The sequence below is a fragment of the Notolepis coatsorum genome, assembly GCF_963971535.1.
Source record: "Notolepis coatsorum genome assembly, chromosome: 4".
NCBI classification, from domain to species: domain Eukaryota; kingdom Metazoa; phylum Chordata; class Actinopteri; order Aulopiformes; family Paralepididae; genus Notolepis; species Notolepis coatsorum.
The window spans coordinates 179,722,691-179,749,949 of NC_140168.1; the positions used below are offsets into that span (position 1 = coordinate 179,722,691).

General features: G+C 43.2%; 1 protein-coding gene across 1 annotated transcript in view; it reads right to left on the bottom strand.

Moving 5' to 3' along the window:
* poln (polymerase (DNA directed) nu) overlaps positions 1 to 27,259 on the bottom strand; it is a gene marked incomplete at both ends in the record, with an annotated part of 436,170 nt that overhangs the window by 185,007 nt on the left and 223,904 nt on the right. The window lies entirely within an intron of this gene.

Consider the following 27,259-nt stretch of genomic DNA (forward strand, 5'->3'; position numbering starts at 1 on the left):
AAAATGCCATTGGAAAAAGGAGCTTTTTCCCTATCCATAGATGTATGATGTGGCCATAATAGGTCATTTATAGTTCATAATTCAATTTTGAATGTATAATTCAAATGGATTATAATGTATTACTGTATCTACAAATCCTTCTGTTTAATCATGTTCCCTTTATTCATTTGCTTAGATTGTTTTTACACTTGATCTCAAATCAGAAGAACCTCAATTATAACATGGTGTTATTCACTGGCAAAGATGCAAAATAATTATCATAATTTATATTCTCCTTTGTTTCATCACAATTTACTCAAGCCTAGTAACAGACACAATATCTCTGACACTGGGAATACATACCCCCAGGTCCCTAGATGTTCCTAGATACCAAGAACATACAAATTGACCTTGTAGAAGTGGAGCAATCTTCCATTTACTTGGACATGTACCTTTAGGCGAAATGTCTGAAAATAGGGCTACAGCTAAAACCGAGCTGTAATCCGTAATCATGTAATCCGTATTTAGATAATGAAATGTAACGTGTAATGTAATATTGGAACACTGAAATGGTATTTTTGGTGTCTTATAAACCCATGAGGGTTGGGCACTTGGTGTGCATGACATTAAAACAAAATAATCAATCAATCAATCATAGTTGGTCCTGTATCATAAAGAAAAACAACAACAAAAAAACCTTCAATGTTTTTAAATGATGTCAATGGCTTTGTGTTAACCCTTTGGTAGTGTGGTAGTGAAAGGGTTAATAATATGAGAGACTACACAGTCAAAAGAAATGGCACTATAGGTCTTGGTGCTGTGGTTCCTCAGAAGGACTGCCTGGATACCTTCATACATAAATAATGCAGTGCAGGGATGCATCCATAAGTGATGGTTTCAAATGTACAGTAGCCTATGAAAGTTATGGATGCAGCGCTTGAGAGCTGAACTTAGACCAGCACTTAGAACTGTCCCTGGTGGGCTGTGTTTGGCTGAGTGGGGCTTCCTGGAAATGGTCATTGACCAACAACTGAGGACAGTTGACCTTTACTGTGTGTTAGTGTATATATATATATATATATATATATATATATATATATATATATATATACAGTAGATCTATGGATCTGACCCCAACTACGCGAATATAGGATAAGAACAGCCTCATGGGAGCTGAGGCCAACTGATGAACTCAGATATACATTATGCATAGAGCAGTGTTTCCCATTAATTACCTAGACTGTGGCGGCCCGCTTTAAATATGAAGTTTGCCAATAGGGATGTATCAGTAGTATTGGCAGTGGTAGTAGTCGTAATAGTAATCCAGTATATTTTTTTATTTTCTAAAAAATAAACCAGTTCAACACAGGTAACCACTTTTGCTTCATTTCTTTGATGGCTCAAATGTACGCTCTAGTCCAGTGGTTCCCAAACCTCTCCTCGAGGCACCCCAGCCGTTCCATGTATTTGTTCAATTCCACCACCAGCACACCTGATTCAACTAATAAAGGGCTAGTTAAGTTGAATCAGGTGTGCTGGTGGTGGAATTTAACAAATACATTGAACGGCTGGGGTGCTTCGAGGAGAGGATTGGGAAGCACTAGTCTAGTCGATTTTGTGTTTTTATTTTATTTTTTTTTCATTTTCCTCCGATTTTCTCCCATCCCAATGTTAGTCGTATGCCAATTCCCAATCCCCTTCCTGGTCGCTGCGCACTTACCCCCCACAGTCAGATCATCTGGGAGAGTGGAGGCTATCACGTGCTTCCTCCGACACACGTCCAGCCAATCAACCGCTTCTTTTCACCTGGCAGCGCGGATCCTCCCTGAGAGGGCGTAGCGTGTGGAAGGATCACACTATCCCACTCAGGTCCTATCCGCGCTTAGCAGGCGCCCCGACCGAACTGTAGGAGTCGCTGTTTACAACGACCCGGACCCACCCCGCCAGCTTCTCCCACCCTCTAATACAGCCAATTGTATTAGTGTGAACGGCCAGCCAAGCTGGTGACAACCCCGGAGCTGTGAACAGGCGAATCCAGCTCACAGCTCCGGGGTTGGTGACGAACGCAATCTCTGCTACGCCACCTAACCGCCCCGTCGATTTTGTGTTTTGAGCACATAGTTCATCATAGATCTTTATTTTGCTCTCAAAGTGCACCAGATTGATGCATTTAACTTTAAAATGTACCAAAAAAAAGTTCCGGGGGGGCATGCCCCCGGACCACCCTAGAGGGTCGGAGGTTCACCCACCACAGTCTCACAAAATCCTGTGGGAAACACTGATAGAGGATACGCATTCCCTACTGTAGGAGATTGTTATATATATATATTATTTTATTATTATATTAATTTATTATACACATAGAATTCTCTGGAGGCCAAGTAGCGGGTTTGTTTTGTTTTGACTATGCCCTAGGCATGATCAAATAAGAGCCAGACCTAGGCTAATAAAAGAAACATAGTAATACAAAACGATTGGTTCTTATCTCCATAGTTCTTTTGCCACTTGAAGCAATTCACCATTTCATATTCGATTTCCTGTAGAGATAAATGTTTATGAGTGTGTGAGTGTGTGTGTGTGTGTGTGTGTGTGTGTGTGTGTGTGTGTGTGTGTGTGTGTGTGTGTGTGTGTGTGTGTGTGTGTGTGTGTGTGTGTGTGTGTAATAGAAAGTGATGGTGATGGTAAGGGATGATGATGTCTACCTCTGTCCTCGTTGTGTCTCAAACAGAGAATGCAGGCACACGAAGGCATTGGTTCTCAAACCTTTTCATGTCAAGGAACCCCAAATCGATATGTAACACGTCAGGGACCTCCATCTGAGAAGATATTTGTTGATAGATGTGATGTAGTCCAGAATTCCATTACTGTCTATAATGTATGTCGTACGGTGGAGAGAGTAAAACCTATGATCAGAATAGTCATTCTTATACTGTACATTCTGTCATTGTTCTAACTTGTACTATTAATCATTTGGCTGGGGACCCCCACAAGGACCCCTGTCCATTCCCCACTTTGAGAACCATTGCACTAAGGTACACATACAGAATAAACTGAAAATAACCACTGCACTAAGGTACACATACAGAATAAACTGAAAATAACCACTGCACTAAGGTACACATACAGAATAAACTGAAAATAACCACTGCACCAAGGTACACATACAGAATCAACTGAAAATAACCACTGCACTAAGGTACACATACAGAATAAACTGAAAATAACCACTGTACGAAGGTACACATACAGAATAAGCTGAAAATAACCACTGCATTAAGGTACACATACAGAATAAACTGAAAATAACCACTGCACCAAGGTACACATACAGAATAAACTGAAGATAACCACTGCACTAAGGTACATATACAGAATAAACTGAAAATAACCACTGCACTAAGGTACACATACAACATAAACTGAAAATAACCACTGCACTAAGGTACACATACAAAATAAACTGAAAATAACCACTGCACTAAGGTACACATACAGAATAAACTGAAAATAACCACTGCACCAAGGTACACATACAGAATAAACTGAAAATAACCACTGCACTAAGGTACACATACAGAATAAACTGAAAATAACCACTGTACGAAGGTACACATACAGAATAAGCTGAAAATAACCACTGCATTAAGGTACACATACAGAATAAACTGAAAATAACCACTGCACTAAGGTACACATACAGAATAAACTGAAAATAACCACTGCACTAAGGTACACATACAGAATAAACTGAAAATAACCAGTGTACTAGGTTAGTCTCGATGAATTCTCGTTCATCTCTGGGGGAGATGACGGATGGATAAGCGGGTCAGGAAGGCCAGTAGCATGGTTAGGGTGGAGCTGGACTCCCTAGCGAGGGTGGCGGAGAGGAGGAGCCTTGCTAAGCTCCAGGCCATTAGGGAAAAAACCCTCCCACCCACTATACACAGACTTGGCTGACAGGAGGAGCATGTTCAGTGCTAGGCTCACACTACCCAAATGCAGCACTGAACGGCACAGGAAGTCCTTCATTCCAACACCATCAGACTATACAATGCATCACTGTGCCTCACTGCATCACTGAGCACAGAGTGGCAGTTAGCATCTTCCTGGACTTAGTTTGAAACAGCACTGTGCAATATTACACCTACTGTAGACCTCAGTATATTTTTACTGTATTTATTTACTGTATATTTTATTCCATTTTTATTCTATTTTACTCTACTCTTATCCTAGGCAACTTGATTTGATTCGTTTTATTATTCTAATTCGTGACCTGTTCTGTCTAAATGTTTAAATGTTGAGCGATTTGCAGTGTCAAATTTCCCACGGGATAATAAAAGTATTTCTATTCTATCTATTCTATTCTAATAGATCGGAGCATTGGCAGAGGGGTCTCACGCTTTTGGGGTGGGCCACCGGGCGCAGTGCTTTTATGTTCTGACCGTCTTGGTGGCGCCCTCTGTGATGTTCTAGATCGACACGCATTCCTACCCCCCTCTTAGGACTGGGGATGGTGGCGTGATTAGGACACAGGACTGGTTCTGGTCACGCCGGACCAGGTCAGTTAACCCGTTGTCCGCCGGGGCGCAGATCTGCTGTTCTGGTACCCTGAAGAACTTGTGCTTTTTCGGGGGGAAAATGCCGAGTTGGCCCGGGCGTTGCAGGGGTTGATGTTATGGAGGTGTTCGTGGTTATATCACTGCGTGTTATCCTTCACTATAGCTTGGTCCGTTTTGTGTTGTACCTTGCGCTGTGCTGAAGGAGCCTGGTCCTTCTCCATTCTTTTTTTCCGCCCCTCTCTTCTCCTGCTTGGCGGGGCTGGGAGGGGGCTGTCGAGGTGGGTTTTGTACTCCTCTGGCATCCCTGTATACGTCCCGGTCCACCGGGCCCAGCTCCGGACTCGTTCTCGTCGACCTGTTGGCCTGGGTTAACCCCTTCTTGAGAACTGAAACACTTGTACTGCTGTATAGCCGGTGTATACCCGCAGTTGTGTTTTAGAGTTTTTTTCTTGGGGGGGGGGGGGGGGGGTTATAAGAACAACCACCTCCTGTTAGGTGATGATTGGTTTCCAGGTGTGTTGGTAGCGGAGTCGACTCTCGGGTTAGGCCGGGCTTGACCCCATCTGCCTGCGAGTGTGCCCCTGCACCTTTCATGACGTCTGCCAATCGTGACAGCCTTCTCTGCCTCGGCCCCTCTAGAGGGTGGGTTTTTTTGTGTGGAGGCTGCGACATGGTGCACAGCATACCGTACGCCCCTTCCGCCGGGGTGCTGTTTTCAGCAGACCCCTTTGGCGCCTGTCTAGTCCGCAGTGCTCCAGGCTCAGGTCGAGTCCTTTTGACCTGTTGCCTGGATTGAGAGATCAACCTCTTTGGGGGTTGTCTCCCCGGTGCACTGCCTGGTCCCGCTGTGGGGGTGTAGCCCCTTGAGTGCTTCAGGGCGGCGTGCTGTAGGGGGGAAGGGCCTGCTCTTGGATGGGCCCTGTCCGATACGCTGGCGATGTGGGGGGTGGTATCACTAGTGACCGCCTGGTGGGGTCTCGATGCTGCGGCGTCGTTGGCCTCACCAGGCCCCCTTTTTCGGGCTGGGTCCTCCTTCGCGCTCCGCTGCTACGGCCTTGCCACGGGGTTGGGTTCTTGACCTTGACCCCGTGATATTAGGGGTTGTAACGGGAGTTTTTTTCTTCCCGTTCGTTCCCTAGTGGCATGTGGGTTGCGCGCCTGTGTAGTCGTGGGTTCTTCTGTGGGAAGGTAAGTCCCAGGGTCTGCTCACCCTGTGCGTTGAGTTGCTAAACCCTCTTTGCACAGTCGGATCCGATTCCCTCCCGTCCTCCACTAGGGGGGTCCGGGGGCTCAGGTCCTCCCCGGTTCTGATGGTTGTGGGGTGCCTCAGCGGGTACATTTGTCGAGCTTCCGCTCTGCTCAGCTCCTGTGTTCCACTAAGCAGCGCAGAGCGTAAGCTATGACGTAATATAACATACGGTTATCCTATAACCATAGTTATATGAGTAATAGCGAGCGCTCTGCGCTGGACTCACTGAGGACCCCGTGGTCTTCGCCTTCGGTGGTGAAAGACTTGGGAAGGAGCTGTTAGTATGGCCACACCCCTGCTTATGTAGAGGAGCGGATGGGGGTGTGGCCAGGCGGATGGGTGTGTACATGTACATGTGGAGAAATGTATTCAGTAGTTAGACTGATATAGGATATGTTCCATTAAGCAGCGCAGAGCGCTCGCTATTACTCATATAACTATGGTTATAGGATAACCGTATGTTATAGCTTTCGTAACTGCGATCAAAATGCTTGATTGTGATTGGTCAATAGCGCTCTGTTGCCCATAACAGCGGTCATTATTGCTTGTTGCCCATAGCAGCGGTCAGTTATCGGAGAAATAATTTACCGCTGCTAGGGGTAACAGAGCGCTATTGACCAATCACAATCAAGCATTTTGGCGAATGTTAAAACGCCATGTAATAAACTGAAAATAACCACTGTACTAAGGTACATATACAACATAAACTGAAAATAACCACTGCACTAAGGTACATATACAACATAAACTGAAAATAACCACTGCACTAAGGTACAAATACAGAATAAACTGAAAATAACCACTGCACTGTGACTAAGGTACACATACAGAATAAACTGAAAATAACCACTGCACTAAGGTACACATACAAAATAAACTGAAAATAACCACTGCACTAAGGTACAAATATAGAATAAACTGAAAATAACCACTGCACTAAGGTACACATACTGTACAAAATAAACTGAAAATAACCACTGCACTAAGGTACACATATAACATAAACTGAAAATAACCACTGCACTAAGGTACACATACAAAATAAACTGAAAATAACCACTGCACTAAGGTACACATACAGAATAAACTGAAAATAACCACTGCACTATGGTACACATATAACATAAACTGAAAATAACCACTGCACTAAGGTACACATACAAAATAAACTGAAAATAACCACTGCACTAAGGTACACATACAGAATAAACTGAAAATAACCACTGCACTAAGGTACACATACAAAATAAACTGAAAATAACCACTGCACTAAGAGTAGGGTCTGGGCACGATAACAGAGTGATTTTCTTCCATTGACATAGAGTATAATGAGGATATTTGCTTAGGCATGGAAAGTCACATGTAAAACAATCCAAGTGATGTTCATCATATTCATTTATCACTTCTTTCAATACAGTTAAAGAGGCCTTTTGCCTACTTTAACCCGAATCCTCTCGCTGGGTTGTGAGGAGGATGAGATAATCTGATTGCAGACATCAGGCTTTTTTCTTCTTCTTCTTTTTTTATACCAATGCCACCCCGGGAATTCACCAAAGTGGCCACCTTCAAATTCTCTATGCAGGAAAAGGTCTGCACACACACACTCACACACACACTCACACTCACAAGCACACGCACAGCAATTTGGGAAGGACATCAAAGGACAACGTGCAAGGGGAGTTTAGGTGAGGACATGCCAGAAGGGGTTGTTTCCATGTGTCTCTCTCTCTCTCTCTCTCTCTCTCTCTCTCTCTCTCTCTCTCTCTCTCTCTCTCTCTCTCTCTCTCTCTCTCTCTCTCTCTCTCTCTCTCTCTCTCTCTCTCTCTCTCTCTCTCTCTCTCTCTCTCTCTCTCTCTCTCTCTCTCTCTCTCTCTCTCTCTCTCTCTCTCTCTCTCTCTCTGTGTGTGTGTGGGTGCACATAGCACACAGTGTGCGCTGGGATCCCTCTCGTGTCCCTGTGCTATAACTCGTGGATATCTCTCTGGTTATGTAAGCCCCCCAGCACACCGTTAGGGATGGCAGACACTGTCTGGCACCCTCGCAGCACGGAACTGAAGCGGGAGGCAGACGTCACGCCGTGATCCATCAAAAAACACCCTCAAGGTGCCAGCTGGAGCCTTGCGAAATTCAGATATTTAAAATGAACGGGTAACAAATGTTGACTTTTAGTGACAGGCGCTCTCCAGGCCAGCGCATTGATATTCATGTTTGATTGGAAGCGATGACAGTGTGCATTGGGGCGAACACAAGGATGCTCACACACAGGGGTCACAAACACTCACTTCACTGACATATCTTATGAGGGAATGTGACAGAATTTATACCTACTGTAGGTCGGTTATCAGGCCATCAGAACATTGAACACTGATCTCTCCACACACACACACACACACAAGCACACATAAACACACACACACCACACATTCTGCACTCTCTCACACACAAACACACCACAGGTCACTTTAAACACATAAGAAAAGGTCACTTTAAAGGAAAGAAAACATAACTGGATGTTTTTGTATAGTATAGTTATAGTATAGCAAAACAAAAGAGATGATTGTGGACTTCAGGAGGTTGGGGGTCAGGGACTACAGTCCCCTCAGCATCGACGGGGCACCGGTTGAGAGAGTGAACAGTTTCAAGTACCTCAGAGTCCACATATCCGAGGACTTGACATGGACCACACACATTGACAGTGTTGTGAAGAAGGCACGGCAACGCCTCTACTTCCTCCAGCGCCTAAGGAAGTTCCAAGTCAGTCAGAAGATCCTTAAGAACTTCTACTCATGCACAATAGAGAGCATCCTGACTGGCAATATCACCTCCTGGTTTGGGAATAGCACCGCACAAGACCGTAGCAGACTACAGAGAGTGGCCCGTTCAGCCGAACGCACAATTGGAGGGGGGCTTCCCACTCTCCAGAACATTTACAACAAGCGGTGCATGGGTAAGGCTAAGAGAATTATCAAAGACTCCAGCCACCCAAACAACTGCCTCTTTGAACTGCTGCGGTCAGGCAAGCGATACCGGAGTCTCATGGCAAGCACAGAAAGACTCAGAAGAAGCTTCTATCCCCAGGCCATCAGGATGCTCAACGAACAATAACACTATGTAACAACCATCAAATGCACTCACAGCACACACATCCACACGCACACACTCACTTTAAACAAACAACTCACTGCAGCACCCACTTTACACACTTTAGAACACCTAAACACACTTTAAATGTATTGGTAAAGAATGTGCACTACAACCCATACCTCATTACACCTTCCTGTAAATTGTACCTAAATTGTACCTCATCCCATTTCTGCTTTGCACTATATAGTATATTGTATATTAATATATTGTATAGTATATTGTATGGTAACTCAGTTACTTCTGCTCTGCATTGAACATATGTACATACTGAACACTTGTGTCTACGTACGTCACTTCTATTTTTTACTTGCTATACTTATTTTATTTTATACTTATCTATTTTTGTCTAGCACAGTCTCTGGAGCGTAACAGAAAGAAGCATTTTCAGGTGTGTGATGACGTCACGTGACTGAGAGGAATGGCGTGCCGAGTACTCTGCACAGCTCTGTCCTTAAAATATAGTATTTTGCTTCTAAATGATCATCTATTTAAACTGAAGAACTGGATTATTTTGTTCAAACATAGTTGCCTGTCTGCATGTCTATTTCTGGCTCTTGCCGAGAAACCCAAACCCAGACAAAGAAAGGTGAACGGCGTGCAGCAATCAAACTAATTATGTCAACCGAGGATACACCTGCATGGGCGCAGCTACTCCTAACGGAGGTGAGCGACCTTAAATTATCGGTTGAACGAAGACTGGATGAACTTGGCAATTCAATGAAAGACTTAAAAAAAGAGACAGGCTATTCTGAACAGAGTCTCTAATGCAGAAAAAAGAATCTGAGATCTAGAAGACCAGTGTGCAGCCAATAGTAAAACCCTGCAAGTCCAAGCCAAAGAACTGAACACGCTACACACAAAGTTTAGTAACTTGGAAGCACAAAATCGGAGAAATAATCTGATCTTTGTTGGCCTGGCAGAAGGACTGGAGACAGGCAACCCAGACAAGATGATGGGCGACATATTAAAATATATTCTGGATGGTAAAGAAGACGAGCCAACACCAGAAATTGAAAGACAGCACCGTAGCCTATGTCCCCGCCACCGAGGCCGTATCTGGTGCGCATACGGAGATGGAGCGACAGACAGAAGATCCTCCAGGCCGTGGCGGAGAAAAGGCAACTATCCTGGCAAGGACAACCACTGAGAGTCTTCCAGGATCTACCAACGGAGATTAAAAGAAAGCGCGCAGAATATGATGACATCAGAGGGAAACTCCGCAGAGAAACGTCCCCGCGCTATGGTATACTTTACCCAGCGAGGCTTATCATCACCATTGATGAGGTGAAATATATATACAACAACGCATTGGAGGCTGTTGAAGATTTGAAGAAACGATTACCCAGGATCTTTGGTTGACATGAGTGAGAGGACCAGAGGCAGAACTGAACCAGCGTCACTGTAAGCCCCCCTGTCCCCCCCCCCCTTCTATACCTTCATTCATTATGCTTTACTGGGACTGATGGAATTGAGATATTTTTTATGTTACACAATGAACAAGTGCAAAATGAACAAATCACACTCTCTCCCTTATAAACATAACGCTGGTGCCCGCAATCGCATATTTTTAAATCGCGCAAGCTGATTGAACTTTGAGAACGGAACTGTGTAGGATGTAGCACGGCCGCGCCTGCTCTGCTCGCGGACAAGGGATGGACATTAAGTCTATATCTGTTTTGTTTACTGTTTTTCCTTTGCCTAATGGCTTATTTTATGTACAGTATGTGTATGTCTTGTACTTTTTATGTCTTTGTCTATCCATGTTGTTGCAGAGTTTACAAGGAGGAAGCTGTAAAGTTGCTTGATAAAAATAATGGGACCTAATAATATAAATTTGATTAGCTGGAATGTGAAAGGTATTTCAAACAAAACGAAAAGATATAAAATTATTACATATTTGAAATCCCTATCATGTGATTTGGCAATGCTCCAGGAGACCCATCTAAATGAAATAGAATCAGGTCAATTGAAACAAAGATGGGTAGGTCAAGTTTTCTCAGCACCAGGCAGTGGAGCCTCTAGAGGGGTAAGCATCCTGATTTCAAAGAAAATATCATTTAAACTTTCAAAACAAATAGTTGATAAAGATGGTAGATATATAATTTTGTCAGGTATTTTACAAAATGAAAAATTTACTTTAGTAAATGTATATGTCCCTAATACGGGACAGAATACTTTTTTGTCAAAGCTGAATCTGGTGCTGGCAGAATTTGCAGATTATCCCATTCTGATGGGTGGGGACCTAAATTTGGTTAGCAATGCCTCGATTGATAGGTCTGGGCGCCTCCTCCCACTAGACGGAGCATTGTCAAGTGCACTTAAAGAAATGCAAAACTCACTTGCATTAACCGATATTTGGCGTGTTGTCAACCCTGACACACGTGAATATACTTATTACTCCCAAGCTCATAATTGATTGCAAAATTCACAACATACTTTTATCAGACCATGCGCCCCTGTCAGTCCTTTTTACTCCTGCTGTAATTAACAATAAAACCAAACAATGGAGATTTAATAACTCCTTATTGAAAGATCAAGTTTTTGTGTCTATGATTGAGGAGAAAACACAGGAGTACATTAGTATTAATCTTACATCAGTCCAGTCAGTGCAGACTGTATGGGAGGCTTATAAGGCAACCTGTAGGGGCTGGATTATAAACTACTCAACAGCTAAGAAAAAGGAAAAAATGGCAAGGAAACATGGTCTGATTACTGAACTTAAGTCCTTGGAATCTAGTCATATGTTGGACCCTGACAATTTAGAACTAAAAAATGCAGTGTTGGTTATAAAAACAGAATTACAAGCAATTCTACATGAGGAAAATGCATTTGCCCTCTTTCAGTTGCGTCGAAAATATTATGAATCTGGCGATAAGGCTGGTAAAATGCTTGCTCTCAGACTGAAGCAGCAAGAAAATCGTCAATCAATCTCTGGCATATATGATGAAGATGGCTCTTTGATTTGTGATCAACTTCAAATCAATCAAGCATTCACTAAATGTTATAGCACACTGTATAAATCAGAATGTTGTACGAGTGAAGAGGAAATGGAAAACATTTTCAGAGATATAAATCTCCCAACCCTCTCTGAAGAAGAAAGGGAATCATTGGATGCACCTATCCTGGAAAATTAAATTAAATCAGCTATCAAATCCCTCTCAACCGGTAAAACGCCGGGTGATGATGGCTATACAAGTGAATTTCTTTAGTGTTTCCAAGTCACTCTTACACCACTTCTAATATTGCTAATGATATAGTGGCCAATCAATCCATGCCGCTAACCATGCGGCAAGCTACTATTTCATTGATTCCAAAACCTGGCAAGGATCACTTGCAAATGTGTAATTTCAGACCTTTGAGTATTTAAAATAATGATTATAAGCTGTTTGCGAAGGTCCTTGCAGGGCGATTGGAAAATGTTATAGCCTCATTGATTCATATTGATCAGGCTGGCTTTGTACAGGGTCGTCTAGCTTCAAATAACATGAGGAGGCTAATGCATGTTATGTCAAGGGCGGGGGCCTCCCAGCATCCAGCGATGGCAATATCACTGGATGCTGAGAAAGCCTTTGATCGAGTGGAGTGGAAATATCTGTTTTATGTACTTCCTAAATACGGATTTGGTCCGGTTCTCATGAACTGGATAAAGGCACTTTACCATGAACCGGTTACGTCAGTCAGAACAAATGGTATAAGGTCTGATCCATTCCATCTCTATCGATCTACCCGCCAAGGATGTCCGGTTTCACCACAAATTTTTATTCTTTCCCTCGAACCACTTGCATGTGCACGTGCTCATAAGGAAATCAGTGGTATTCGTATTGGTAGTTGTGAGTATAAGGCCAGCCTGTTTGCTGATGACATATTATTAACACTAACAAATCCTAGCCATTCCATGTCTCAAGTGCTAAAGCTTATAGATACATTTGGAAATTTTTCGGGCTATAAAGTGAATTATAGTAAAAGTGAAGCTATTCCACGTAACAACCTAACTTTTCAATCACATCTGGGTTCTGCTCCTTTCAATTGGAAGCCAAAGGGAATTAAATACCTGGGAATTTAAATCCGATCTCCCATTGAAAAAATGGTTGAGGTAAATACATCGGACCTTTTAAAGAATATAAAGGAGGACATCAAAAGATGGACAGTCTTGCCTTTATCCCTATGGGGCAGATCTGATATTATAAAAATGAATTTGTTAACAAGGCTAGCTTTTTTGATGTCCTCTATACCGCTAAAGTTCCCTCCTAGTTGGTTCAAAGAAATAATTCCTATGGAACAACAGAAAACCTAGAATCAGCCATAAAAAACTCATAAAACCAAGAAGTAGTGGAGGAATAGGACTACCAGATATCCACCAGTATTACATAGCATATAACTCAAGATACCCCTTGCAGTGGGCTTACAATAGTGTGAGACAGATTGGCAGCTGGGAATGGCTTGAAGAACAAATTATAGAAGAACATAACAAAGATCTATCTCTTTCAATGTTGTGTTATAACCCAAAAATCACTCCCAGACTGGACAATCCGCTTTTAGAATTTTCATGTGAAATAGTGAAACTCTTACATAAACGCCTGACCTTTAGTGGATATTCCTTACCATCATGTCCATTATGGAAAAACCTGTTGCTCACTGCAGGAGGTAAAACCCTTAAAAATAATGTATGGCAACAACATAATATAACACAGGTGGGGCAAGTGATCAAAAGTGGAAATATGATACATTTTAATGAACTTAAAACACAGTTTGGGCTGAAAGACACAGAATTTTTATCTTATTTACAAATACAATCAGTTATTAAATCATTGTTGTCTAAAGGCATAGCTATAGGAACAAACAGAGTCTTGGAAGAGACATTAACACTTTCAGAGCCACCAGGGGGTGCCGTAATTACCCCCTTGAGTGCCGGCCTTAACACAATGGCGCCCAAGGACGTATATCTCCGTGTTTCGATTCCACCCGTTGTGGACAGAGGCACGGATAAATCCGTGGCAAGTTGTTATTGCTTTTATTCCATTTTAATAACCTATTCAAGGTTGCCGAGCGGCACTGCAGATATACCCTACTCTATGAATTCGAGAAGGTGCAATACCGGCCAGATCCTCTTAGGGGCGCTATCGCGATAATGCAGTGTGTTCCCTGTTGCCGAACGGTGGACAATTATTTTTGAATTTTTTTTGGAGTTTCCAGTAGCAGGATTCTGGATGTGTAGCATAGTAGCTTGGATTACGTTTTGCATCGCAGATTTCACCATGCAATAAGGGGATTTATCATCAGCCAATGGACATATCGATCTACCAGATGGCGATCGATAACGGGGAAATGCTCGGGGCGATCCCACCGGACCACGGTAAGATCTTTTTCACGTAAAGTACATCCCGACCGGGCCACGTGAACACTTTCGGCAACCAACATGCCCTTCCGCGTTTCTCTGATTGGCCGAGCGCCTTCCGCGTTTCTCTGATTGGCCGAGCGCGGCTCCCCCTTAAGCTCCAGGAGAGAGGAGAGAGGCTGAAAACCCGCAGTTCTTGCCCGACTGATGGGAGCCGAATCCCGGATCCAATTTTTCTGATGAATACCCCCAAAACATGGAGGTCCCGAACGCATGGAAGTATTGATTGCGCCGTAACGAATCATTAAAAAATATATACCGTTAACTGGAATATGTTGTGCCTTTACACATATGTTGGATTATGTAATTGGTTTGTCATGACAAACTAATAAAACACAGTGACTACATGCATAATTGTTTACAATGAACGGTGGGGCTAATCTAAAGGACTGGACACGGACGCATTAAACAGCAATCAATTAATTTAATATAACAGTCCAGTTCTGTGTTTGTTTGTGTCTGTAGATTGTTGGTGAACAACTAACTTTAGGTTAGTTTAACGCGTCCGTGTCCAGTCCTTTAGATTAGCCCCACGTTCATTGTAAACAATTATGCATGTAGTCACTGTGTGTTGTTGTAGCCACCGGGTAAATCGCTATTTTTTATTAGTTTGTCATGACAAACCAATTACATAATCCAACATATGTGTAAAGGCACAACATATTCCAGTTAACGGTATATATTTTTTAATGATTCGTTACGGCACAAACAATACTTCCATGCGTTCGGGACCTCCATGTTTTGGGGGTATTCATCAGAAAAATCGGATCCGGGATTCGGCTCCCATCAGTCGGGCAAGAACTGCGTGTTTTCAGCCTCTCTCCTCTCTGCTGGAGCTTAAGGGGGAGCTTAGTATTCCTGCCTCTGAGGAGCGCGTCGCGGCTCATGCGCATGCACGCGCTCGGCCAATCAGAGCAATTCAGAGCAACGCGGAAGGGCATGTTGGTTGCCTAAAGTGTTCACGCGACCGGGCCTTGTTTTGATAGCCAACCAGGCGTTCGGCCTATGTGGCTAATGAGGCTAACGCGGTTATTGGTAATCGATAATCAGAAACGACGTCCCCCGCCCCCCCCTTTCATGCATACATGCGTGAGGATCGTACCGATCATATGCAGTTTGAGTTTTAACTGGAGCGTATCTATAACCGAAATGCCATTGGATTTAACGTTATTAGCTATTAGCCCTGTATCTCGGCTTCCAGGAAATATACTAGACCAAATCCGCTATAATGCTTATATTCACGGCGCTATAAAATGAGAACCTATTGATGATTTTTTTTCTTTAAGCCATTTTGAAGGGACGGTTTATGGACTCAATTGACAATGAGAATGGACAGATAGCAATACTATAAAGTATAGATTTAGCTCTACAAACAGCCCCACGTTTGTTTACATTCCCCGGTCCTCTTCAGATTAATTAGACTCATCCCAATGGCCCCGAATGTGTTAAGAGGGCTGATTTAGCGATATTTCATGATTTCCGCAGAGCGCTTTCTATATTCTTGGGGAACAGGCCGTGGGTTGGAAGCCCCACACCTAATAAATACAATTTACCATTTGAAAACGTCTTTTGTTTACTATCTGCCTACCCGGGACTGTTTTGAAAAGCATTTTCTACTGAGGGGGTTGTTTCTGCTCATGTACCACCTGCCCAGTTACTATCCTGTATGGTCGTTAGACCTCTGTACATGACATGGGGGCTCGTTAGTTTGCGCAATTGTATGGTTCCTTGTTGGTAAAATAACGGGGTGACTTGTCGATTGAAGCATGTCAGGTGAGATAAGATAGCGTTTTCTAATTGGTAAGTTAGTGTGGTTCCATTGTCCGTGCTACACAGTTTGATTGATGTAAACCATTGTTGTATGTGATACTCTTGAACTAATCTGTTTTTTCTGCCACATAGGTAACAGGGGAATCGCCTACTTGGTTAGCGGGTGGGGGGCACGCGTCGTAATTCCGGTGGAGTGCGCAATGAAATCGGTAAGCGACTGAAGATATGTGTAGCCTCATCCCGGCAGGGGAGTAGTTTAGCTGGGGTATGCTAGAGTGACGTAGGTGATCCTAGTTAGGTGGTTAGACCAGCATTTATTGTTTTCATAGATGGTAGATGTGGGCAGTAAATCAGAGTGGTTGAATTGTATACTACGGAATGTAATGATTAAATGTGTTACGCACGGATATTGTGGAGTAGGTGAGGGGGTATTTTCTTGTCACCTGTGATTCGTTATTATTATTGTGTTATTTTGCGTAGGTTATTTGTGGTGTAGTCATATTCTGTAGGGACTATGGCTGGGGCGGCTTTTACTTTGGATTTGTTTGTGGCGGATCCTACGAGGGATCAGATTGATGACTGCACGAAAGCTGAATTGTGTGGGGGCGCCAAGCATTATGGCATTACGGTCCAAAGTTCAAAAAGTAAAGAGGAGGTGAAAGCAATTGTGCTCGCTGGGTTGGTTGATAGGGAGATATTAAGTTCGCCCGTAGCCGGGGGAAATGACTCGGAGGACGTCACGCATGACGAGGCGTCTGGTGAGTCCAGTGAGGGAACAGGTGGTGCTATACAGGAACGGAGGGGTAGCGGTGCCAAGGCTGAGGAGATTGACAGTGATAATTCTGTACACTCAGGACGTGCTTCTGTTTCAGAGGAAAGAGCTGCTATGCGTGACAAGGAAGAGAGAAGGGAAGAGAGAGACAGACAGGAGAGAAAAGAGGAGAGAGACAGACAGGAGAGGAAAGAGGAGAGAGACAGAGAAGAGAGGAAGGAGGAGAGAGACAGAGATAGAGTGCTCCAGGGGGAGAAAGAGGAGAAGGATAGAGAGCTCCAGATTACAATAAGGAGGATGGAGTTGGAGAGTGGTGGCTCTTCTTCTCCCTCATCTGAAGGTTACCAGGGCATTTTTAATATTGGGCAGCATATTTCTATGGTTCCTGTTTTTCGAGAGTCTGAGGTGGAAACATATTTTTCTAATTTTGAGCGGATAGCGTGGGCTTCGCATTGGCCGAAGGACCAGTGGGCACTATTATTGCAATATAAGCTCACGGGTAGGGCTCAGGACGCATGCCAGTTATTATCGAAGGAGGACAGCATGGTATATGAGAAAGTGAAGGGTGCTGTCTTGCGCGTATATGAACTGGTGCCGGAAGCGTATAGGCAACGGTTTAGGGCACTAAGTAAAGCTCCCTCGCAAACACATGTGGCATTTTCCCATGAACAACGGACGATGTTCACTCGTTGGTGTGAAGCATGTAAGGTGGATGGGGTCGAGGCTTTGAGCAAGTTAATCCTCATTGAACAATTTAAAAAATGTGTGCCCGAACACATGATTATACATTTAGAGGAGCGAAAGGTTTCTACCCTCCAGGAAGCTGCAGTTTTGTGTGACGAGTTAGCAATGATCCACAAAAATGTTTCTGTACGAAATGGTGTGTATGTAGGAGGGGGCGCGTTTTCTCCGTAGGGGTCGCCGTATCGCGGAGGTGACGAGCGACCATTCCGACCTCGCTCACCGCCGTCTCGAAATGCCTTGGGTGACGAGCGAGCATTCCGACCACGCTCACCGCCGTCTGAAAAGGTGTGTCATTATGGTAAAAAAGAAGGGCATTTTGTGAAGGACTGTCATGCGCTAAGGGATCGACAGGAGACCAGGGAGTCAGCCCAGGAACCGAAAGGGGTGGGGTTGATTGGTACGGTGTCATGTCCTGACCAGCATAGCTCTTTTGAGCCCTTTTTGTTTGATGGTTGTGTGTCCCTGTCGGGTAAAGTTGGGGACTACCAACGGGTGAGAATACTCCGTGATACAGGAGCCTCTCAATCGTTCATCCTGGCTGATGTATTACCATTGGATGTGGACTCCTGTCGGTCGAGCGGATTGGTGAGAGGTATTGACATGGGGTGTGTGCGCGTGCCGTTGCATAAGGTGCATGTACAGTCTGCACTGATCACAGGTTGCTTTCCGGTCGCGGTTCGCCCATGTTTTCCCGTAAAGGGCGTGGATTTCGTCATGGGGAATGATATCGCTGTGGGGGTAAGGTCGTCCCTGTGTTGGAGGTTGGAGACGCTCCATTTACTAACTTATTGTGTGATGCATTGATTAATAATCACCCCAATGTCCCTTCTATTTGTGCTGTCCCTAGGGCACAGGAGCGGAAGCGAGACCAAGGTCTAGCGTTGGGTGACTCTGTCTGTGGTGAGTTTTGCAAGTTGGCGGTGACGCAGCATTTTGAGGCGGGGGATGAGGTGTTTATTGTGCTGCCCACGCCTAGTACGGTGCTCACTGCCCGGTTCTCAGGACCTTATGTGGTAAGAGGAAAGGTCTCTGCCACTAAGTATATGTTGCATACGCTCGGGCGGCGGAGGAGGACACGCTGGTGTCATGTGAATAGGCTAATGAAAAGTCCTGCTCGCGTCTCGTCGGAGTTGAGATGTGACAGGACTGTTGTTTCACATGCTGTATTGTGTTCTAATGTGCCTTACAGGACGCACAGGGTTGATGTTGAGAGTGCGAACACCATTGAGCAATTCGCGTATGGTTGACTACAGTATACCGTCATGGCCTCGGTATGAGGAATGTGCCAGCCACGTCCGACGGCTGATGCGTCTGGTATTGGGTGAGGTGGTGGTTGACCGTGTGGGCCCAAAATAGGGGCATGTGGCCTATATGGAGTGTGATTTCTATTTATTTTTGTTCTGTTGGTGCTAATCGGATGTTGGTTGATAATAAGTGATAATGTTTTGCTAACCCTGCGGGTTCGCTCTTATGGGGGGAGGTGTGACGTACGTGGGTTGGTCATTATCATTATTACTGTATTTGGGAGACCATGTGAACATCAGATTAGTATCGTTTGTATGTGTGTGTGTGTGTGAACATGAGAGCTAATGATATCTCTTCTTCTCTTCCTGTCAGGTGCTGCCCGTCCCTATACTGAAGGGTGCTGATTGCCTAATGAGGGACAGCTGATGGCAATCACATCAAGAGGGACGGGTGCACAAGTAGCTGACAGCACACACACGTCGGGGCGCCTCATTGTGTCACTGGCTGGTGGAGGTTGCCTGTGGTTGCCACTGTGGTGGAACTGTGTTTCATTTGCCCTTGTTGTAGTGTATTTGGCCTTGTCTCCATAACTGTATGATACTGTGTGTTCGTCCTGTTCACACTGGTAGGTATCTGTGCTAGCGTTGCTACCAGGTAACATATAGCGATATATATATAGATTGGCCTCTGTGTTAATTGACACATTCATGGGGGAGCATGTCTATATTATTGGCCTTATCATTTAATCCCTAGTGTTGTCTGTTTGTCCATTTATATCTACCTTGTTTGTTCTCCCCTTACCTTTTTCCCTTTGTGTGATCTAGGGTTGAAATCCCCTAATAACATCCGCTTTTCCCCCTTGGGGAACAGGCCGTGGGTTGGAAGCCCCACACCTAATAAATACAATTTACCATTTGAAAACGTCTTTTGTTTACTATCTGCCTACCCGGGACTGTTTTGAAAAGCATTTTCTACTGAGGGGGTTGTTTCTGCCCATGTACCACCTGCCCAGTTACTATCCTGTATGGTCGTTAGACCTCTGTACATGACACCATCACTGCATTACAAATCCAACCCTTCATCCTCCATCACTGACCATTCTCAAAAGCATGTAAATGCATGCAGTTAAGATTGCGTCCTTCTTCCCGTTCACATATCCCTTCTATTCAGCACAAAATCAAGACAGTACAGATATGCAGATATACCTTACAACTAGTTCTCAACCAACATCCTGTCTGTACCGTGTCATCAAGAGACAGCTATGCTTGGGGAAAAGGCGCAAAAATAAATAAATACATTAACAGAAATAAAAATAAAAAAATTATAATAATATTAACAGTCCTCCTTAAAAAAGACAAAGACCCCACCGATTGCGGTAGTTATAGACCCTTGAGCCTCCTCGGAACCGATATCAAGCTGTATTCCAAGGTATTAGCCATCAGACTTCAAAAGCATATGACGTCTTTAGTTCATCCCGATCAGACTGGCTTCATAAGAGGCCGCTTGATCACGGATAATATAAGACGGTTATTACATGTGCTAGATGCCAAACGGTGAAATACAATTACATAAAATTCCAAGATAAGATCAAATACGACTTTGACAGGTGGTCCAAACTTAAAAACTCAGTACAGGCACGAGTATCAATAGTTAAGATGGATGTTTTACCTAGAATCAACTTCATTAGCTCAATGTTACCGTTACCCCCTCCTGATGGTTACTGGAAAAAATTACACTCCACCGCATATACATTTATTTGGAATAACAAACCTCCACGAATAAAAAGATCCACCGCACAGAGAAACAAAGCCGACGGAGGTTTGGCATTTCCAGACTTTTACCACTATTTTAAAGCGTACTCTTTAAGACCACTGACAACCTGGTTTGATTCCCAAGCATCTGTATCCTGGAGAAACTTAGAAGAAAATATAGTAGCACCACATAGACTGCAGGACATAGTATACACCATATTATCAATTAAGCAATGCGAATTGAAATTTGGCCCCCTTATTACACATGTGATCCGGATATGGCGTGAAACACAAAAAAAATATTCTAACCAACATAAATGGCATAGTCATACTCCCCTATTCAATAACAATGCACTCCTCATTGGAAAACGACCTATAAGATACCCCAAATGGGAAAAGCAGGGCATACACACATTGGGAGATGTTTTCAACAAACGGGGTTTTTGTAGCTATCAAGATATACATAAAAAATTTAACCTCACCAGTTCCACATATTATTTTTACGCACAGTTATTGGATTGTTTGAAGGCTCATGGAGTCCCATTAAGGATACCAATTGAGCACCACAGATCACAAATTATTCTATGAAAGAGAGACATCGAGAGGCTTCGTATCTGATTTTTATCATCACTTACTAACGTCCTCGTATGGAATCCTCCCCCTAGACTCAGTCTGGAGGAGGGATATACCAGACTTGGAAATAGATTTTGATTGGCAAGAAGTCTGGGCAAACGTTCGAATTGCGTCACGTAACCCGGACCATCAACAAATTAATCTTAATTATATTCATAGGACATACCTGACTCCTATAAGATTGAACAGAATGGGACTTAAACAAGACTCCAGATGTTCCTTATGTACAAATGGGGATGAGGGTACATTTATGCACATGTATTGGGATTGCCCACCGGTTAAGATATTCTGGAAAGAAGTGTCCCAGCAATTATCAGAATTCTTATTTCTGAACATACCTGTACACCCCTCTGTATTGCTGTTGAATGATGTTTTTCAGTTTGCAGCCCCTATACAGCTAAAGAGACTAGTTTTATCTGGTCTCACAGCTGCTAAAAAGCTGATAGCATCACGATGGTTTCAACCGAAAAAAATTTGCCGGAAGGTATGGGTTCTTACCTATCTCGATGTGATTTATCTAGAAATTTCCACAGCAAGAATTTTAGGTGTCAGTGAAACCAACATTGCAATCTGGTTAGAAGTGGTGGAGAGAATAAAAGCTAGCATATGAATTGTAGTGCCTGGTTAGAAACGAATGAAAATGGATGGATTATCCAAGTGGGGGTCTGGGGGGGGTGAGCGAGCAGGAGCATATGTATGTACAGTAGGGTATTAGATAGCAAGTATTAGGTATATATCTCGTATACTACATTTATAATGATTCAAATGGTGATTTCATTGGATGTTTACTGTTAATGCTTGTGTGTCTAATTTGATGTTATGTTTAAAAAATAATAAAAAAATAAAATACAAAAAAAATTATATTATCACTTTGATCGCCATGGGTTAAATTCATAATTTACCATCCCTCGCCATCTCTATTTGTCTATGGAGAAGTTCCCCTTCTTTGCAGGGCTATAACTTTTTAAATTCTATTGCTAAATTGCCATTATTATGGCCCATTCAATGTCCTATATGTATTGTTCAGGGTGTAGCAACGTTAAACTTTTTCATTCACATATTCATACTAAAATATGGTCTAAAGTATAAGTATGTTTTTATCGTTTTCTGCAGCTTTCTTCAGAACGTGATTTATAGCCCTAAATGCATTATATTGATGATCAAATACAGTTTGGTAGGAATCTGTGCGAGATAAAAAATGTCAACTGGATGTGCTTCTAGGAGTTACTACATATCATCTGATGATGACCGGATGGGCGGGGGATCGCTTATAATTCCGTGGGCAGCGTTAGATGATTCATCCAGAGTGGGTCATATGTTCATCATAGCAGTTTATATGGAACACGTTAGAATATAACGCTGAATCTTACCGTGGCTTCCTCGCGCCGCTGGCAGATGAGCGTGGAACAGAATTTTTTCTATTATGGGATGGAGAAATGCCCAATCCATTTCCAGGTTGTATAATAGTATATACGTCCAAATCATGTTGTTTTTTCGAGTTATTTGCACCGATCGATGTTCACTGTGTCAAGACGGAGTCTATCTAACGATAGCGAGTGCCCGGACCACATATGGATGAGCACTACCGGTTCAAAGGGTCATTTCCGGTTGGCGATCTGCCGATCGGCCACCAGATGGCGCTCTTGAACCGCTAGAGAGTTGAGTGGAGCTTTGCAGTGTGTCTCAGGGCTCCGGAGGGAAAATATGATTTCGGTCACAGATTTTTGAAATATTGACATCAAAGACGAGTTACGGCGTCTTCGGCAGAATGAGCATGGCTAGGAATGACGTCTTAACTCGTCCACGGCGATCATAGTGTTAAAATAAAAATAAAGATAAATAAACAAAAAAAAACAGGTAAACCAAAATATACTACATGTGTGGTTCAAACCATTTTAAAAATAAAATGACAAAATGGGGAGTGAGATGAAAATAATAAGATGAAAATAAGTAATACATTGCCTTTATAGCTCTATTCGCTCTATACAAGCCCACTTTTTTTTTTTTTTTTTTACTTTTTTAGCGTTTATCGCTTTTTCTGGTCAAGCATGACCGACAGAAACAGGTTGAATGGGATATAGATCAGGGGAAGACACTCTGAGAAAATACGGCGAGTCCGGGAGTCGAGCTCGTGCACCCCAGATCCGTGATGCGCACGGTTGTCCCCGACGCCGAAATAGCGCCGAGATACGCGGTGAGCTACTGGAGCTCCCTACAAGCCCACTTTCTATCGAACTGTTCACCTTGCAACCTGATCAGATGAGTCATCCTCTCCATGTCCTGAATTTCTTTAACTTTGTTTAGCCATTGGTTATGTGTTGGGGGACTGGGTTTTAACCAATTAATTGTGATCATTTTCTTGGCAGCAGTTAACAGTATTTGAAGAATATACACACTCTTCCTTTCCTCAATGCCCTCTGGTATGACTCCGAGGATGGCAGTTTTAAAATCTTGTGGAATGTCCATGTCGAATACTTTTTTTACATCCCTGAATACATCCTCCCAGAAGTGAAATAGTTTTGGGCATGTCCAGAAAATGTGTGTATGGTTACCTATTTGTTCACCACACGCCCTCCGCTTATTGCTTATTCCCAGAGGAAGAGTGCTGCCGAGTGCTTCCGCGTTTTCCCTGATTGGCTGCGACACTCGCGGAGCGGAGCGGCAGAGCTTGCGGCAGAGCTTGCGGCATTATGTAGCCGTAATCCCAGATGATTTTCATTCTACGCTTAGCTCAACTGGCAGCGCTGCGGTCCTGCGGTCCGTTGGTGACAAGTTCGAATCCCTTCAATTTATTTTTTATTTTTTTAACGTGCATTCTTTCGCCGGTTAAGTTTAGGCATTAAGGTTAAGGTTAAGGTTAGGCATTGTTTCGGAGTTGGTTAAGGTTAGAAGGGTTAAGTTTAGGCGCTGTTAAGGAGCTGGTTAAGGTTAGAGTTTGTCTTAGAGAATGGCAATATTCTTTCGGAGTTGGTTATGGTTAAGGTTAAAGTTAGGCATGGTTAAGGTTAAGGTTAGGCATTGTTTCGGAGTTGGTTATGGTTAGAAGGGTTAAGTTTAGGCGCTGTTAAGGAGCTGGTTAAGGTTAGAGTTTGTCTTAGAGAATGGCAATAGACAGCCTATTTCCGCACTGTAGCGCGAGGCAATAGACAGCCTATTTCCGCGCTGCAGCTCTCTCGCGCTGCCGTGGTCACATGGGCGTCATGGCCAATCAGAGAAAACGCGGAAGCACGCGACGCACTCTTCCGCTGGGAATAAGCTACACGCATCCCCTCCAGCATTTGCTTGTGGGAGTCGTACCTGCTTTAGCAGTCAATAAGGGGGTCTTGAAAAACCTACTAATGACCTTCCATTTATATTCTCTCCAGGAATTAGAATTAGTCACCTTATGTGCTTCAGTACAAACATCGAACCACTCCTCTTGTGAGATATAGGCATATCCAACGGAAATCAAAATATCTATATAAAAAGCAGCCATTTACCAAAATATCCATAGAACCTTTACTGCATTTCATAAATCATAAACAATAGGTGGTTGTCGTTATTTGCTAATTTCTATATTGTATAATTATATATATGCAATATAGAAATTAGCAGAAACGACATAAATTACGATTTGACCCTAACAACTACAACGACAACTACAACTACAACATTTTTGACAGAATACAATATATAACCCATACTCAGCTGTTTGTGATGAATTTACCTGTGTACCATGGTGTAGTCGTCCGACAGGTATTCTGACACTACCTGTACCCCCCCCCCTTTCCCATGCTGCTATGATGCCTGAATTTCACAAAGGGGATCAATAAAGGAATATCTTATCTTATTTTTGCATTGCATTATAATGTATTCTGTATATTCTAATCTAAGACACACAAGTGCATTGCATTGTATTCTGTATATAATAAACACTTGACACTTGATGAAGTGGAAATGTATTTACTTCAGATAAAACGCCATTGAGTGGCCACCTTCATTTCACTATTATGTCTTGTGTATGTATGTATGTGATGAATAAACCTCTTGAATCTTGAATCTATTGTCGTATATTTCTAAATGAAAACATGAATAAAGCAACTATAAATGTACCAAATGATAAAACAGAGAAGTTGATTTGAAAGACAGGGTGATTTGAACACCATGTGAAGTTATCTCTGTGGCCCCAGGCTAAAGAGGTTGAGAGACAGTGGCCCCTCACCCGGCCAGCTGGCAGGAAGCGAGGTTTGTTTAAAGTAAGTGGTAAGAGATAAAGGAGGAGATCATTATCGTTGAAACAGGAACCAAACTCAGAATAAACAGTTAAGATCAAAAAGGTCATATTTACCCTAAGTAAGGAATTTCAGGTTACGATACGGCAGCTGCTGACGAAGACCCAGAGGTCAGAAAGGTGACACAGACTATTTGGAAATCTCCCCTTACACAGTAGAATGCCACCAATTACACATTAACTCTAATAGTTAGACTAGACGGTTTTTAGACCTTAAGGATATAGAGAAAACTAATGGCTTTGTCAGAGAGATTAGTTAGATGGCCTTAGAAAACATTGCAACACATATGTAAAGCAAGGACCATTATGTTAAAAGTGAGCTGTCATACCAAATCACCTTAGATAAATAGGTTTGGCAGGCATGAAAAGTTGACAATAAGTGAACCAAATACAAAGACATTGTTTGTAAATTAATGTTAATACTGAACAAAATACTTAGTGATCAAAATAGAGCTACAACCTAGATTACAGATTACTTTAGAATAGGAAAAACAAACAGTAAGATAAATAGTTCAATCAAATAAAGTAAAAAGTGGACCCAACTGAAGACAAGACAGTGAGTCACTGGCTAGACAATAAAGAATTATCTTAGTATTCTAAAATGCAATTACAGAATGGTAAAGAGTTTGTAGATGGAAATAGCTCATGTTTTATTATCTATGCATCAAGAGCCAGTCTGTCTCCCCATAGACTATGAAAACTGTTGTCACAAGAAGCATGAAGAGATGGCACGCATTAAACTAATCAATGATTAAACAGCCCGGCAAGGTTCTATGGTGAAACGGTTGTGTCAGCAGAAAATGTGTAACTTGTCACAAGAGACAACAAGACAAGCCGGCTACAAGGAATATGGCCAAATATAGGCAGGCAGGGACTCTCTCTCTCCCCCTCCCCCTCTCTCTCTCTCTCTCTCTCTCTCGCTCTGATAAAAAGGGCTGATGGCGACGGACAGAGACACACACACACCCGGTGACGGGAGCGAGGAGACAAGAGAGGATCCCTGGAGAGCCGAGCCTGAGACACAGCGAGAAGGGACCTGGAGCATGGAGACACAGAGCCATGGAGACAGACGATGACAGAGATCGCCTCGCAGCTGGAGCGCTGAAAACCTCCACCGACAGAGGGAGACTCGCCAAGCCGGCTACTGGAGAGCCGAACCAGTGACACAGAGAGCCATTGACACCAGATGACAGAAAACGATCGCCTCGCAGCAGGGGAGCCAGACTCCACCGAGGGTAGACGAAACAAGCGCTCCCAAACCGCAGAGGACCCGAAAGCAAGGTTGCCCTGACGACCAGCAAACCACTAAGAGAAGATTTGTGTTGCCATGGACAACCTGAAAGAGACAATTAGATATACCAAAGAGACGATGTACTTGTTTTGATTCCTAAAGCTGTGGTTTTATTAATAAACACCGCAGTTATTTTGACCACTTTGTCAGCAGTCTCTCCTTACTTGAACCGAACATCTGAGAACTACCTAACCAATGCAGGAGAAGGGTGATATAGAAAACTATACGATCAATGAACTTAGATAGAGATAAATGAAGAAAAGAGAGATACTTCACTATCATTATTCTCAACCGCTTTAGTGCACAGCGGAGATTGAGAGGGAAGATTGGGAAGAGAAAGGGAAGGTATGTGATTTGGATTTGAACCCCCGATATGAATAATAAGAGGTGTTCAACTCACTGAACCACCACACAATATAAAGTTCTTCTTGCCACACAAGATATAAAACTTGCTATC